Raw genomic sequence first — 16,415 nt, forward strand, 5'->3', positions numbered from 1 at the left:
TATGTTTACATTGAATCACATCTGCCATTTTAATGCCCATTCACCAAGTTTTGAGAGATCCCTTTGGAACTCCTCACAATCACTTTTTTTCCTCACCACTGCACATTCTGGTGTCATCCGCAAACTTGGCCACATCACTGTTCAACCCTAAATTGAGATGATTTAAGAAGAAATTCTTTAAAGGCCTCTCAGCTGTAATTTATATCTGTCTTCCATCATCTCCAGCTGACATTACCAATAGTCAGGAGTTATGGGAGGTGCAATCCAACAATGTCTGGAGGTCCACAAGTTCCTGACACTGCTCAAATCACTATCAGCTTAACACCAACCACTAAAATTCAGCCCAGTTCAAAAGACTCAAAGCACTTTGGGAAAATCCCCAGGTCTGCAATGCATTGAAAAAGAAGATTCCATGACTGCAGGTTAATGTTCTTCGGGTGTTTGTTTGTTTGTTTGTTTTGTATAATGCCATTATCTGGCATAAAGCTTTAATTTAATGGAGGCAACTAACAAGATCAATCCACATTCCCAATTATTATGCTGAAGTCCCTGGCCTTAAACCAATTTAGTCCCATTAACATTGATAGGACTACAATGGCTTAAAATCCTACTATTTCACCTTAGCTGGAGTGTGGATCTGACCTTGAAAATGCTTAATGAAATTGTTACAAAACGCAGCTGAACCTCCTCCTCCTCTGTCACATAGATAGATAGATAGATAGATAGATAGATAGATAGATAGATAGATAGATAGATAGATAAGGTTGGCAGATTCAAAAGAGATACATGGTCTTTGCAGACTGTATGTTAAGTGAAATACTTGTATTGTACAGCGGTATTTCAGACAGTAGCAGCTACAGTAATCTAAGCAGAACCAGAGCCAAAGGAAGATTAATCCATCGCAGTTAGACGTTCTATTTTAAGCAGCGGGAGCAAATGTCTAGTGGCTGCAAACACACTAAGCTTTCTGCAACACACTACTCCAGTTTGGTGCCTGATGAAAAGGAGCCCTGTAAGGAATCTTAAGATCGTAACTCACATTGCTCCTGCCACACTGGTGTTATTGGCATGCAGAGACTGCAGGGAGGACCATTTGGTTTTTACTTATTATTCTACAACACTTAACTATTTTTAGGAACTTTAAAAATAAGTAAGGATCCCTCCCTCCACCTGTGCAAAAGATGAAGAAGGCAATATTCCCTTCCAGAGCCAGGCCCTTGCACTTTGCAGGGTGCCATTCCGGAATGACCCCTGACTTTACGGAGGACCTTTTTCAGAGGTGAGGGGGGAATGCTTCTGGAGCTGAAAACACCCATTTATATGCGTAAATGCCACTTCCATTGCTTTCCAGATGAAGCCAAATTCTTTGTGTTGGCGTCTCTTATGTCTGAAATATGCACATTTCACCACATTTTAAGGTACAACATGTTTCATTATTATTGTACACCTGACCCTCTTTGTCATGAGCATGGAACGGGTAGTGCTGTGCTCTAAACCATTGAGCCTCTTGGGCTTGCCGGTCGGAAAGTCGGCGGTTTGAATCCGTGCAATGGGGTGAGCTCCCAATGCTGTGTCCCAGCTTCAAATATATAAAAGGATGTCATATAGAGGAGGGTGAAAGGTTGTTTTCTGCTGCTCCAGAGAAGCAGACACGGAGCAATGGATTCAAACTACAAGAAAGAAGATTCCACCTAGACATTAGGAAGAACTTCCTGACAGTGAGAGCTGTTCAGCAGTGGAATTTGCTACCAAGGAGTGTGGTGGAGTCTCCTTCTTTGGAGGTCTTTAAGCAGAGGCTTGACAGCCATCTGTCAGGAATGCTTTGATGGTGTTTCCTGCTTGGCAGGGGGTTGGACTGGATGGCCCTTGTGGTCTCTTCCAACTCTATGATTCTATGATTCTGCCAACCTAGCAGTTCGAAAGCACACCAATGCAAGTAGATAAATGGGTACCACTGTGGCAGGAAGGTAAACAGCATTTCTGTGCGCTCTGGCACTCGTCACGGTGTTCCATTGCTCCCCACATGACCCAAAAAGCTGTCTGTGGACAAACATTGGCTCCCTTGGCCTCAAAAGCGAGATGAGCGCCACAACCCCATAGTCGTCTTTGACTAGACTTAACAGTCCAGGGGTCCTTTACCTTTATCATGAGCAGTTTTTGTGTACCCATGCTCCACCCTTCGCTGAGGCAATGCTTCTCGTTTTGAGTAATTGAGTATAAAATGTACCATAAGCAGTGCCTTTCAGGCCCACCTTCTTAGAATCACAGAGCGAGCATGATTGAGTCAAAATTAGACACTTTAAAGTCACACTGTGTTCAATAGAGACACAGAAAACTGTCTTAGACTCAGTTCATCTACCTCAGTATAGTCCACATGGACTGACAATGGCCTTCTGGTATTATAGACAGAGGTCTCTCCCAAACCTACTTGGAAATGGCAAGGAATGAACCTGGGACCTTCTGCATGCATAGGGAAGCTCCACAACTGAGCTACAACCTTTCCCTGTATGGTTAACATAAGTTAACCAAGTAACTGATCCTCTCCAATGGGACCAAAGAGTGCTTGACTTCAGCTGGATCGCACCCATAGCTTGTAGCTAACAGTTATGTAGGAGGATATGTTTAGAAATTGTTAAAGATAGACAAGGAACATCTACAGCCCAGAAGTTCTTGTAATGAAAGCAAAGATCAGAGACAGGGCCATTAGCAATGTTCCATCCTTTTGCAATGGAATGGATGCCAGCAGCGATGTATGATTGATGCCCTCAAACATTGGAGGGTTCTTTCTATTTTGAGGTACTTACTTTAAATGTAAAGCCAGATAGACAGTGCTTGGATTGAGTGTGTCAGGGCTATGAAGATAGGGAAGAGGAAGATAAGCAGATTAAGGTGCACTTGTGACCTTTTCCTTGCATATATTTAGGAAAACAATTGTGGGAAAGAGTGTAAAAAAATTGCATGAAATAAATAACAACTAGATACCCCCCCCCCAAAGCAGTCAATAACAATTATTTGTAAGAACCTTATCTAGATTATGTGTGTTATTTCAAAGCCAAATATAAAATTTAAATGAAAAGGCAGTTGTGGTCATTGTGGTAACATTTGTGAACATAGTGAAATAGCTGTGTTGTGTTCTGATAAAACAAGACAACTGTGTGACCTCAGAATAACAAACTTTTTGTACCAATATGTTTAACAAAGGAAGACACTGATGTAAAACATAGATATGTGGTGTGTAAAGTAGAAAGCATCCCATATATGGGCCAGATATGCCTGCTGCCCACCATAACATCTGGCTGAACTTCCAAATTTCAATCAAGATGTCATGTTGTTTTTGTTCAGTCGTTCAGTCGTGTCCGACTCTTCGTGACCCCATGGACCAGAGCACGCCAGGCACGCCTATCTTTCACTGCCTCCCGCAGTTTGGCCAAGCTCAAGAACACTGTCCAACCATCTCATCCTCTGTCGTCCCCTTCTCCTTGTGCCCTCCATCTTTCCCAACACCAGGGTCTTTTCTAGGGAGTCTTTTCTTCTCATAGAAGAAGATGTCATAGAAACTCACAAAGGGGGGGTGGGGGTGATCTGGATTCAAAATTTGTAAGTGGCAGATGCACCTGTGAACATATCTTTGTTGTTGTGAAGGTCTAGTATAAGGCTCCAATTTAAAGACTGAGATACATGTGAGGGAGTTGAGGGAGTTGTCTTGTGTGGTAAAGTCAGCCATTTTCTCTCCTCACAGGGCTGCTTCAAGGGAGTGTATACCACCGCAAGCTCCTCAACAAAGAGCTGGGTAAAAATTTGTTTCTTCGAGTTAGTTTGCAACCTTCACTGAAACCATAGAGTCATAGAATTGAAGAGTTGGAAGGGACCCTGAGGGTCATCTCGTACCCCTGGATAGACACATCTAGAATTGTGCTGCACTTTCAATTGCCCATTTCTTGATGCCAAATGTGAGCTCCTTAGAATGTCATGAGGCAATGCCGCATCACTCAAAAATAGCCAAATGGCAACCCTGCTAATACTCATAGCAGTATGGTTTGACCCTGTTTAGAAAAATACTTTATGGAAGAAATTAATACTGAGCAGAAGAACTCGAGGACATAAAAACCCAAGCACTGGACACAGTATCTCTTCCTTAGTAAGCTAAGGGTTAATCCTGCTAAAGGAGCTGAGAATGGAATTCAGCGTCATGCAGGAAGGAGGGGCAGAAAGTTCTGCTCTGCCTGGATATTGCTTGCTTCATCTCTGAAGGGAAGAGATCTTTCTTAGCATTGCTATTAGTCTGACAGCACCGCTAGAGGGACCAACTCATGTTTAAGAGCTAGATGTAATCTGAATTGATCAACTTGACATGTCCCAAATGATTAGTCCTAAGCACAGCATCTAATATTCCAAGTTCATCTAGCATATACCATTCTCTGTCTCTTTACCCCTGTCCCTGCCAGCCGCCATTTCCTTGCTAATTCTGTCCAGGGTAGGACATCCCTCCTCCTCTCCATCCTTCACAGGATATGCAGAGGTCTTTGACATGCTGCAGTATTATGTTGTCCAGATAGAAAATAAATGAATCAGTTTTGGAAGTACCAGCAACGTACTTCGCAAATATCTTTTAAAAAAACCAATAAACCAAATTGCTTAGTCTATGAGTGTTCTCTTCTGTGTAGGAATTATCTGTGACAATTAGAAATGCATTAGGACTTATTTAGTAATGTGTTCCCTTCATAGTTTAGACTCTGTGAGATAGTCTGTAGTACTTTCAAAAAGAGCAGCTTACCCTGATATCTAGCCTGTACGTAACAGGTGGAAGGAGTCCTGTTGCTGTGGGCTGAGGAGTCAGAGCAGTGGCTGGAGGGGTCATAGAGTGACTTGGGGCAAGTTGCTATCTCTAAGCATAATGCTGCAATCCAACGCACTCTTATCTGGGAGTAAGCGCCACGGAACACAGTATGATCTACACAAGTGAATGCAATGGTGCAGCTGCGAGATTTTAGATGGCCATGCATGCTGGTTCAGTTGTGAATCACACACTTGACATTTCTTCCCCTCCCCATTCCCTGCTTTACAACCTTATTCCCTTCTTCTGCATTCCTGATGCACCAGAGCACAAAAACAAACAAACCAAATTTGCCAGCCCAGATAGAAAGAGAAATACTCTGATCATCTGAAGTTGCACATTGTAAATTCACTTACATCATAGCACCATCTTGACCACAGGAACAAAATGGGGCTTGCTGCTGCTGTCCTAATACGCAACACATTCAATTGGAAATAAGTGCCATTTTGTTGCAGAAAAGGAGAATATATTTTTCAAGGAGAAATAACGAAATGAGTGCCTGTAACTGTATCATACCTGGCCAGCTACCCCTCGACTGTAAACACTTCTGAAATTAAATTTCTGAAAACTGATAGGTCAGTGGTCTGGTTGCACACTCTGGTTTTCTCCTCCCTTCTCCCTGTTGCACCCCACAGTTATAGCATATAGGAGTGAGTTTATGGATACAATCATAAACTTAGAAAGGTAAGCACTACTAAAACAAATACTACTCACTTCCAAACATGAATACATTGGAGGGTTCCAACACTGGTTTAAGGCAGGAGTGGAGACCCTCTAATACTCCAGATGTTTTGAACTTCGGCTCCAACTCCCATTAGCTCCACCCAGCATGTCTAATGGTCAGGGGGAAGGGAAGATGGAGCCCAGCAACAGGTTCCCCAACCCTGATCTAAGAGTCCTAGTGATGTTCTTGGGCCTTTCCATCAATCTAGGCTTAATGCTGGACCATAGGACATTGCTTTATGCCACTGGTCCATCGAATTCAGAAATATCTACACCAATGGGCAGCAGCTCTCCAGAGTTTCAGATGGAAATCTTTTTTCATTCCTACCTGGAGAGACCAGAGATTGAACCTTGGACCTTCTGTAGGCACTGGATGTCTTCTACCAGCCCTTTCCTGCTATAACTATAGACGCTGTCACAAATGATTGCCACTGCACAGCATACAATGGGGCCAGGATGGGGTTGTGGGGTTCTGGTCTAGCAGCATGGCATCCTAAGATCCATTTGGGTGGTCCAGCTGAAAATTTGTTGCCACAATTGTGTTTTGTCACACAGTAATATAGAGTTTCACAGTTCTGCTCCACTTGGCATGAAGAAAATACTTTAAGGGCTGCTATGCAAAGCTTTGGTATACATAAAGGCCATCTTTGAGCTTGCATGTGTGTGTGATTTTAGGATTCCTGCAAAACTATGCACAAGGTTCTATCTAATTACTGCTTCTACATCAGGTTTGACCCTATCTGACAAATAAATGAGAGTTGAGAGATTACCTATCTTTGCAATATTCCATCATAGAACCGATATAAATAACACAGATGGTTCAAAGGTGTATTTTTTCATATTTACCTGAGACTGTGCCTGGCATTCATTGCAGCTCATGACACATAATGTTCTTCATTATCACAACTGCTCCCACAGGAGAAACGTTAAAGAAAGCTCGGCTTGAAGATGAAATAAATTTAAGTTTATATGTAGAAAGAAATAGAGAATTAAAGAAGACATGGCAACTAAAAAAAACACAAAGTTAATTCTATGTTACAGATTACAGTTGTACTTTGGAAGTTGAATGGAACCCATTCCAGAAGTCCATTTGACTTCCAAAATGTTCGGAAACTAAAGTGTGGCTTCTGATTGGCTGCAGGAAGCTCCTGCAGCCAATCTGAAGCCATGGAAGCCCCGTCAGACGTTCAGGTTCCACAGAATGTTTGCAAACCGGAACACTCACTTCTGGTTTTGCAGCATTTGGGAGTCAAAACGTTCGACTTGCAAGGCATTCGGGATCCAAGGTATGACTGTATTAGGAAATGGAAGCCACCATGTTAGGGAAGGCTGCACCTGATTATACTGCAAGCAGCCATCCTATGCTTCCATCCAGTTCATGCAACAACTTTCTTCCATCAGCAAATAAGTCCAAACGTTCCCAAGGTCTTGAGTGAACACAACAAAATCACAAAATCTAAAATAGGAAGGAAAATGGGCAGAGAAAACAGGCAGGGAATATACTAGTAGCAGCCTGTGTGTTGAGGCAGAGCCCCCCCCCCATCACCTCATCACAGCAGCTTACCTGGACAGGGCTGGGGTTGGGGTTTTGGTGGGGTCTGGGCACTGTGGGCACATCAGTGGCATTCCTATTGCTGTGTCCATGCAACCACAACCTCAGAAATGTCCTGCCCTTCCTCAGCCGCTCATCAATGGCTCCTCTTCATCCTGGAGAGAAGTGACTAGTGGGGTGCCACAGGGTTCTGTCTTGGTCCCAGACTTATTCAACATCTTCATCAATGACTTGGATGATGGGCTTGAGGGCATCCTGATCAAGTTTGCAGATGACACCAAATTGGGAGGGGTGGCTAATACCCTTGAGGACAGGATCACACTTCAAAATGACCTTAACAGATTAGAGAACTGGGCCAGAGCAAACAAGATGAATTTTAACAGGGAGAAATGCAAAGTACTACACTTGGGCAAAAAAAATGAAAGGCACAAATACAGGATGGGTGACACCTGGCTTGAGAGCAGTACATGTGAAAAGGATCTAGGAGTCTTGGTAGACCACAAACTTGACATGAGTCAACAGTGTGATGCAGCAGCTAAAAAAGCCAATGCAATTCTGGGCTGCATCAATAGGAGTATAGCGTCTAGATCAAGGGAGGTAATAGTACCACTATATTCTGCTCTGGTCAGACCTCACCTGGAATACTGTGTCCAGTTCTGGGCACCACAGTTCAAGAAGGATACTGACAAGCTGGAACGTGTCCAGAAGAGGGCAACCAAAATGGTCCAAGGCCTGGAAACGATGCCTTATGAGGAACGGCTTAGGGAGCTGGGTATGTTTAGCCTGGAGAAGAGAAGGTTAAGGGGTGATCTGATAGCCATGTTCAAATATATAAAAGGATGTAATATAGAGGAGGGTGAAAGGTTGTTTTCTGCTGCTCCAGAGAAGCGGACACGGGGCAATGGATTCAAACTACAAGAAAGAAGATTCCACCTAAACATTAGGAAGAACTTCCTAACAGTGAGAGCTGTTCGGCAGTGGAATTTGCTACCAAGGAGTGTGGTGGAGTCTCCTTCTTTGGAGGTCTTTAAGCAGAGGCTTGACAGCCATCTGTCAGGAATGCTTTGGTTGTGTTTCCTGCTTGGCAGGGGGTTGGACTGGATGGCCCTTGTGGTCTATCCAACTCTATGATTCTATGATCCTGATAAGTTGCACTGATGCTACATATGGATTATTACTGGAATATATATACCAATTCTGGATAGACAGATTGACCTGAAGCTTCCACAAACTGTGTAAATCTTCCTTGCAAACTTCATGTTTCACTTTTATAATGCTAACAGCTAAGCACTTTGAATGGGTTTCACCTTCACCAAATGCCTATGAGGCACAGTTATTATTATGGCTACCTGAAAGCTTCCCATTTTAAAAGATGACAGACACCAAAAATATATTCAATAAATAAAGGCACAAATACACTACAAAATGAGCAGCGGCAACAAAAAGTGTCGCAACACAAGCTTACCTTTTTTTGTACTTGGGTACGTAAAGAGCTGCCACAGATTGTTTTTGTTACTGTTCCAATTTAAAATGAATGATTAGCAGGGGGAGGAGGAGAAAGCCAAGCTGCCTTCCTCACTTCTCTACTTGCCATGCAGTTGCTAGGCCAACTGTGGTGACAGCTGATTGGCTGGCCGCCCAGTTCTTCTATCTTCTTTAGTCTTGTGACTGACATGGCATGGTGCGAAATGTTGTTCCATGAGCATCTGGCATAAAATCCAAAGAGGAAACCCCTTAAAGATGGCCTAGACAAGGTGTGGTGGTGGGAAGCATTGGTGAAAGTTACATCTGTCGTCTCTCGTAGTAATATTTCCTTTAAAAAAATGTTAGGAGCAAAAGCTAGTCTAAATGAACTCCTAAAGGTTTATTCTTACCATGTGATATATTAGAATAGTCTAGACTCTAGGACACATCAGTGTAGTCTAGATTTTACCACACAATTGGCTGTTGGTGGATTAGGACCTCTAAAATCTAGTTCCAAAGTTTGGTGCAAAGAACCTCAGATCTGCATTTCTCAAAGCTATGGTTCCAAGAGTTGGGTTTACCCTTCTTTGGACCTGTTTTTTTTAAATCCCAAAACTAGATGTTGCTCAACCTGTATTTGACTGGTTGCTAAACAAATAAAGAATTCCTGTCATTTCACCTGGGTTAAAAGGAAAGTTTCACAGACCTATAAAAGGTTAGCTCTGAGTGGACTTTTTCCATATTCCATCAGATTCCAAATTTACCTCACATCTAACCCATGGATATCTGCTGGACACCTGACAATCTATCATCATCATCATCATCATCATCATCATCATCAAGGCTTCTGTATCCACTACCTAATGCCATCACTTTAACATACATGAGGGCTTAAGGCCTCTGCACCTATAACTTGTGCACCTTCTTACCCCAAAGCCCATATTACTTTTCCGAGGTGGGAGCAGCAAAGATTCTATCCAGATTTTGGGGGTGCAGGTTACACATAGGCCTTTAATATTCCCCAGACACATGTAGTCTATCCAAGGCATCATGGAAATTGCCAAGCTCAGGAGTCCTTGTTCTTCTGGCAAGGGTGAATGAAACCCAGACAAACACGAGAGTAGCCCAAAGCCTTGTTCACATTCTCTGTTCAGTTGGAAAGAAAAAGGCAATCTGGATATGGTGGCAGATTTTTTCACTGGATTCTTCCTAGGTGATCAATCAAGACCTCACCTCCTGCTATCTGCTTTCTTCTTCTTGCCATCTGTTTATATGAATGTGCAGGGCACCAAATTGCCTAACTATCCTGAAAGGCAGTTTCAACAATGCACATGTCTCATTAATCACTCGGAATGAAGGTGAGGGAATTGGAAGAAAGGGCGGCAAACAAATAAGAACAAGGGCACTGATCTATACAATATTTCCAAAGTTATTGGTGACTTGTGCAAGTAATATTGCACAGTGCGGGTCCACGCATGCCCCTAATATCTACACCCAAGCTGAAGATATAATTCCAAGAAGACTTCATATCACATCATTGCCTGCCCTCCCCTAAATTCTAATTAGGAGGTTATAATATTGGTGGCTACACATGTGTTTCTGTCAGTATGATCCTTAACACCAGCTGTATTCCAACAGTGAAGTTTCTGAGCACGTCATAGCCACAGCTGAGCCACACAGGGATCAAGGTTGTGCTGACACACTGATCTGTTTTTAGAGGGGGAAACAATGTGTTTACTCTTCTGACCGAAAATAAAAACATGTGGGGAACAATGACTGCAAAATTAGGAACATTTAAGTCCCATTAATTTCAGAGGGAGAGTTAAATTATTGTTTGTATTGTCTGTTACATTTTACTTCTCCTTTTACTTTTGTACATCGCTCTGACCACCCAAGAGAGTAAGAGCAAGATTTTTTAAAAAGGATTTAAATAAATACATATATACATGTCTAAAACTCTTCCATTGAAATCAGTGGACAGCAATTACAAACTCTTAGGCTTTGGTAGTGTGTGTCTGAATATTCAAGCTCAGGATAAAGAAAGGCTTGGCACTTTTCTGTGAGTTCATTACTCTCTATTATACTAGACTCAAGTGACAAGTGCTGACAGGATTGATGCTAAGATGAGGCCACTGAGAAACAAGAGGGTGGTCTCAGAATCCTCAGGGGGAAATTGAAGTTTGTGGAAGTACAAACTATTTTTAAAAAATAAATAAAAAGTAAGTGTTAGGAGGAGGAAGAAGAAGATGAAGAAGGAAGGAAACATCTGGAAACTGCCTAGTGGCATGCTCAATAACCACAAAATATTGAATTCCAATGGAAAAAGAAAAAATATAGGGTGTGTGGAGTGCCATGCTTGAGTTCCTCACCCTTACAGAATCTTGAGAGAAGGCATGGCTGGAATCCTGGGCCAAAGCACAATACATACACTGAAACAATTTGTTGCAGGTACAAATTGTGTCTGTCCAGTTGTCAGGAAGCATGTATGAATCCATTTTAATTATTGTATGGCTTTGGCTACGATCCTCAAAGCTCAACCAAAATTCAGATAAATTTTAATTAGTTAATTCAAATGAGGACACTGTGATCTCAATGGGAAAAACAATGTTTTTGAAGTCATTAATGGGGAACATTTCTAATTTAAAAGAAAATACCTTAAAAGTTAAGCACATAAAAACAGGGTTGTATTGTAAGCTTTGCTAAAACAGAGACAGAAATCTTAGCTGCCCAACATTTTTTATATGTTTTTTATGCTTAGCACTAGCTGGATTTTGTCAGCTAGGGCAGAAAACTGCTGACATTCTGCTGCAGAAGCTAATCCTTTAAACAAAAGAAGGTGAATAGCTTGGTTTCCTGGTCCTTCCTAGAAGACTCAGCGTTCAGAAAAGGGAAGAGATGAATAAGCTTTCCATTTGCTCTCTGTGAAGTGAAGTTACCATCCGTGGACTAAAGTTACAGATTTTTTTTTTTTTTTTTAAGGAGGAAAAAGGAGAGAGAAAGCTTCCTTCCTTTAACTCTGCTGATGTAACAGCAAACCACTTAGCAAGATATTGAGCCAAGATCTGCAGCCTCCTGCGCTGCTACCGTAGCTTTCTGTAACTACAGCACAAACAAATAATGTCAGGGCAGCAATTCATCTTGTGGGCCTGTTTCTGCTTACTAATCACTGGGGAAATCTCCCTGTAACTTTATAATCTGTATCTTGAAAGTGTTTAGAGAAATGATTCAGTTGAATTTTCTGCTTTGGGGTGACACTATTTCGTTATGCATTACGGATTCCCATATGCATTAGAAATAGAATTGTAAGTCAGACAATCCTGTTCTTATAAGCTTGGTCCTCGCTTGGGGCCCCAAAGGTGCTTTCCTCCATTGTCTCCTAGGATGGACAGATCCCAACAACAAACAAACCAACACCAACAAATTAAGCTCAACTCGATCCCACCTGAACTCATTCATCCTTCCTTATAAGCCATATTTTACCTTTCGGAGCTCCACTGTCTGAAATACTAAACACGACCAGGGCCGTCTTTACCCGGGAGTGCAAGGGGTGTGGGGCACCTGGGCGCTGAATTCTGAGGGGCACCAGGCACCCACTGCTGAAACCACCTGAGCTCTTAACTATCTACCTGTTATGAAATAATAAATAATTTTGATCAAGCTAGAAAAACAAACACACACACACACATATCTAGGTATTACCGAAATGTATACCTACTGTTTCACTAAAGGACTTTTGACTTTGTGCGCTCATTTACCAAAGACGCGCCGCACCAGCGGTGGCGCTTGTCAGACTCAACCACGGTGCTTGTCATTCTTATGGCGGCGTGCATGCAAAATTAACTAAATTTTGGGGCGCTGGGCGGATCTTTGCACCCCGGCGGCACATATGCTAAAGACGGCCCTGAACACGACACACTGTATATTCTGGGTATGAAGAACAAAGACAAATGCCTGCTTGTCGTTATATTTTAATTGCCTGGCACCTTCCTTCCACCACCGAGCAGATCACATTACTACCAGTAACATTTCTTCTCATAAATTAACATGCATAAATGTGACAGGAGATTTTCCTTTCAGCCTCAGCTGTGGGGACATGTATATATATATTGGAACAGGAGGCTCTTTCCAGCAGGGCTTGTCTACTTTTGCAGTGCAAGAGAACATGGCATACTGCAGATCTTCTCTCAATTACTTTGGGAGATGTTACCTTAGATATAACTCCTTATGACTAACCCCATTGGGAAATGTTATTGTCAGTTTACAGGGGCTCCATCATCTCAGCATACTTGCCAATGCAATGGTAACAAGGGCCAAGAGGTAAGAAAATAATGAGAGATTCATCTCATTGCAGCTATCTTGCTCTGATACATTCTTTGCAAGGTAGCAGAGTTTGGATATTCATCACGCCTAATTAAGTCCAATTTTCTCTCATGGCCTCTGATCCTAACTCAGAATAGCTCAGCAGGCACTCTAGGCTAAGGATGGGGGAGAAATATGAGTCGGTTCACATTGAAAGGCAAACCTGCCCAATTCATACTTTTCAAAACAATATGCAGGCTGAAACACCACCATTCTTCAGAATTCATGCTTATCTGAATTTTGCAATGCAGGTGTCAGGCTCCTGGGACTTGCCCCCCCCCCTTTGGCCGTGGATAAGCAGGACAAAGAGAAAAAGGTCCCTTACCATTTAAAGAGTCTTTTATGATCACAGCAAAAGAACAAAGCATCCATTCTTGGAATTAAGGTGTTCCCAATTAAGGATTCCACCCCCCCCCCAAGTCAATTCCATCTTGCAACCTGGTCTCACAACCACCCTGCTTTCTGTGTAGCCACCTTACCTGCTCTACGTGACCTTGGACTGATAGGCTGAATACTTTCCAGCGAGAGAGAGTCTGTTAGCTCTCTCTCTTCCTGTTTTTCTTCACTTTGCTGTTCACCCCCCAGTTCTTCCCAACTTTTGTCTTCAGAACTATGCCCCTCTGCAAACCACCGTTCCAAATCTATACTGCTCCACTGCTCCTGGGCAGCTGCAGGATCCTGGTCAGGAGCAGCAGGAGGGGGAGGCTCCCACCATTCCTCTTCAGAGCAGTACTCCTCAGCCTGGTCTCTGACAGCAGGTCTGCAACCATGCAATGTTTACAAAAATGCATGTATTAGGGGAAACTGTGCATAAAAAATGAATATATTAGGGGAAGTAATATACAAAAATTCTTTGTGTTAGGGAAAATTGCTTGCAAAAAATATGTTTATCAGTCAAAACTACCTACAAAAATGAGTTTATTCGGAGAAATTTGCACTACAAGGCTGTTGGATTTTCACAAGCATTTTTAAAGAAAATTTTTGCAAATTGCTGCAGTAATATGGAGAACTCAAGACTGGAAAAAAATAAGATCCTCAAATTCTTAGCCAATCCCGTTTTTGAACAGTTGCATTGGTTGCCAATTTGCTTCCAGGCAAGGTGCTTACAATAGCGCACAAAGCCCTAAATCAGTGGTTCCCAAACTTTTTCAGCCCACCACCCCCTTGGTTCCATAAACTCATCCCTCATGCCCCCTACCCTATAAAAAGAGAGGGGATTTTTTTGGTGGGGGGAGGTGGCAGTGAAGTTGAATCAAACTGCTTATCAAATAGCTCCCTCCTAACTCACTCCAGGAGCACATTTGTCAGGTATCCCCTTCATGTTCTATAATATGCCCAGGAAAGGATATAGACCGTCTAAACATATGTCACTGCAGGATACATTAAAGGTCATCTAGTAGTAGTAGTAGTAGTAGTAATGATAATGATGATGATAATAATAATAATAATAATAATAATAATAATAATAATAATAATAATAATTTATTATTATTTGTACCCCACCCATCTGGCTGGGTCTCCCCAGCCACTCTGGGCAGCTTCCAACAAATATTAAAATACATTAAAATATCACAGATTAAAAACTTCCCTAAACAGAGCTGCCTTCAGGTATTTTCAAAATGTCAGGTAGTTGTTTATCTCTTTGACCTCTGATGGGAAGTAGAGAAGGTTGGAAGAAGAAGAAGAGTTTGGATTTGATATCCCGCTTTTCACTACCCGAAGGAGTCTCAAAGCGGCTAACATTCTCCTTTCCCTTCCTCCCCCACAACAAACACTCTGTGAGGTGAGTGGGGCTGAGAGACTTCAGAGAAGTGTGACTAGCCCAAGGTCACCCAGCAGCTGCATGTGGAGGAGTGCAGAAGTGAACCCGGTTCCCCAGATTACGAGTCTACCGCTCTTAACCACTACACCACACTGGCTCAGCAATTGGATCATTGGATCAGGAATTATACTTATTTATGGATTTAATAAATTTCTATACTGCCTCTCATCTGTGAATCACAGGGTGGTTTATGATATAAAAACACAAAAATGCATAATGTAGCTACAAACAAAACCAATACCCACCCACCCCAAAAAATCATATCTTCACTGCTGTCAGCATGAACCATACTGAAAGGAAGCATGCAATCCACTTGTGAATTTGGATGCAGCTTTGTATCATGTGCATAGCCTTGTTTTGCCCCAATCTCTGTGTATGTAGAAACCCATTTTGCTTCAGAATGGATTACCGGTAGCAAGCATATTACTTGTTCGCTTTGAAATGAACACCACTTCTGTGCCAGTCCCACGCTGTAGAAATTCTACCACTCAGTGAATGAATTCTTATGCTCACTTACACGGGAGTAAGTCACCCTGAAGTAAACTGGATTTACTTCTGAGTAGATGTGTGTGGTGGTGGCCGATTGGCAGCCTTTGCGATGAACTTCCTTCATTTTCATGAAACAGCATTTGGCATTGCGTTCCTGTACAAGCGCTTAGCAGTAATCAGGGCCATGGCATGAAAAATTGCAGTGATTTAAGATGATTAAAACTAGAAGCATTGTTCTTTTCCTTACTGCCATTGGTTCTTTGCACTGCAACCAGAGTACATGTTCCACTGTATCACTTTGGCTGTGATGCTGCTTAAACTGAGTCATCTCAGGTGATCTATATTTAGCTGTACTGAGAAAGAGAGAGGGAGGGAGAGAGGGAGGGAGGGAGGGAGGGAGGGAGGGAGGGAGAGCTATTGCTGTCTTTGAAGACAATAGTTAAAATACTATCAACAGCAATATGATCAGGATAAAGCTGATCATTTGAATTACACATCCATCTGGTTTGAAAACAGATTTTTAAGAATCCTTATGTGTAAGCACTGGAATATCTCATAAGGCCATTTTACAGACAAAGATTCACATCTCTTTCTGTTCTGAATCAGCAATTTTCTTTCTTTCTTTCAAAAAAAATGTTACTTTATAATCTGGAGCTGCTAAGAAGCTTATGCTGCCCTCTTGTTTGTATGGACCACCTGCTAAGCTGAATCTGGATTTTATATATTACTTCTCTCTTCTTCTTCTTTGCTTTCTGATTAAATGCTACAGTATTCAGTCTAGATTTGATTCACATAGATTTCTCCCTTGTTACTATTTACATTACAATAAAATAGTTTTCAGTATTTTGCTTATAAAATATCTAAAGATACCCTGTCCACAGAATACAATCAATAAAGCAGTTCTGCCATAGGCTTGTAGTCTTTAAGTGACGTAAAACACAAGGGAAAGTGGTGGTTCTGAAATCTTCCTTGGGTGCCCCTTCTATTTTATGAAGTTTTTATTTAGAGAAACAAGCTAAAGATGTGGGAAAGTGACTTCTGAAAAAAAAAAAAACCCAGCTTCAGAATAAGAAGACAGACAGGAGAGTTGATAAAATGACAGCAGACCGATAGCCTTATGTCATTGGTGTTTGTTTGTTTTGTTCTAAGCAATATTGTTGCTATTTATATTT

Source organism: Lacerta agilis, chromosome 1 (genome assembly GCF_009819535.1).
Source record: "Lacerta agilis isolate rLacAgi1 chromosome 1, rLacAgi1.pri, whole genome shotgun sequence".
Lineage (NCBI taxonomy): Eukaryota > Metazoa > Chordata > Lepidosauria > Squamata > Lacertidae > Lacerta > Lacerta agilis.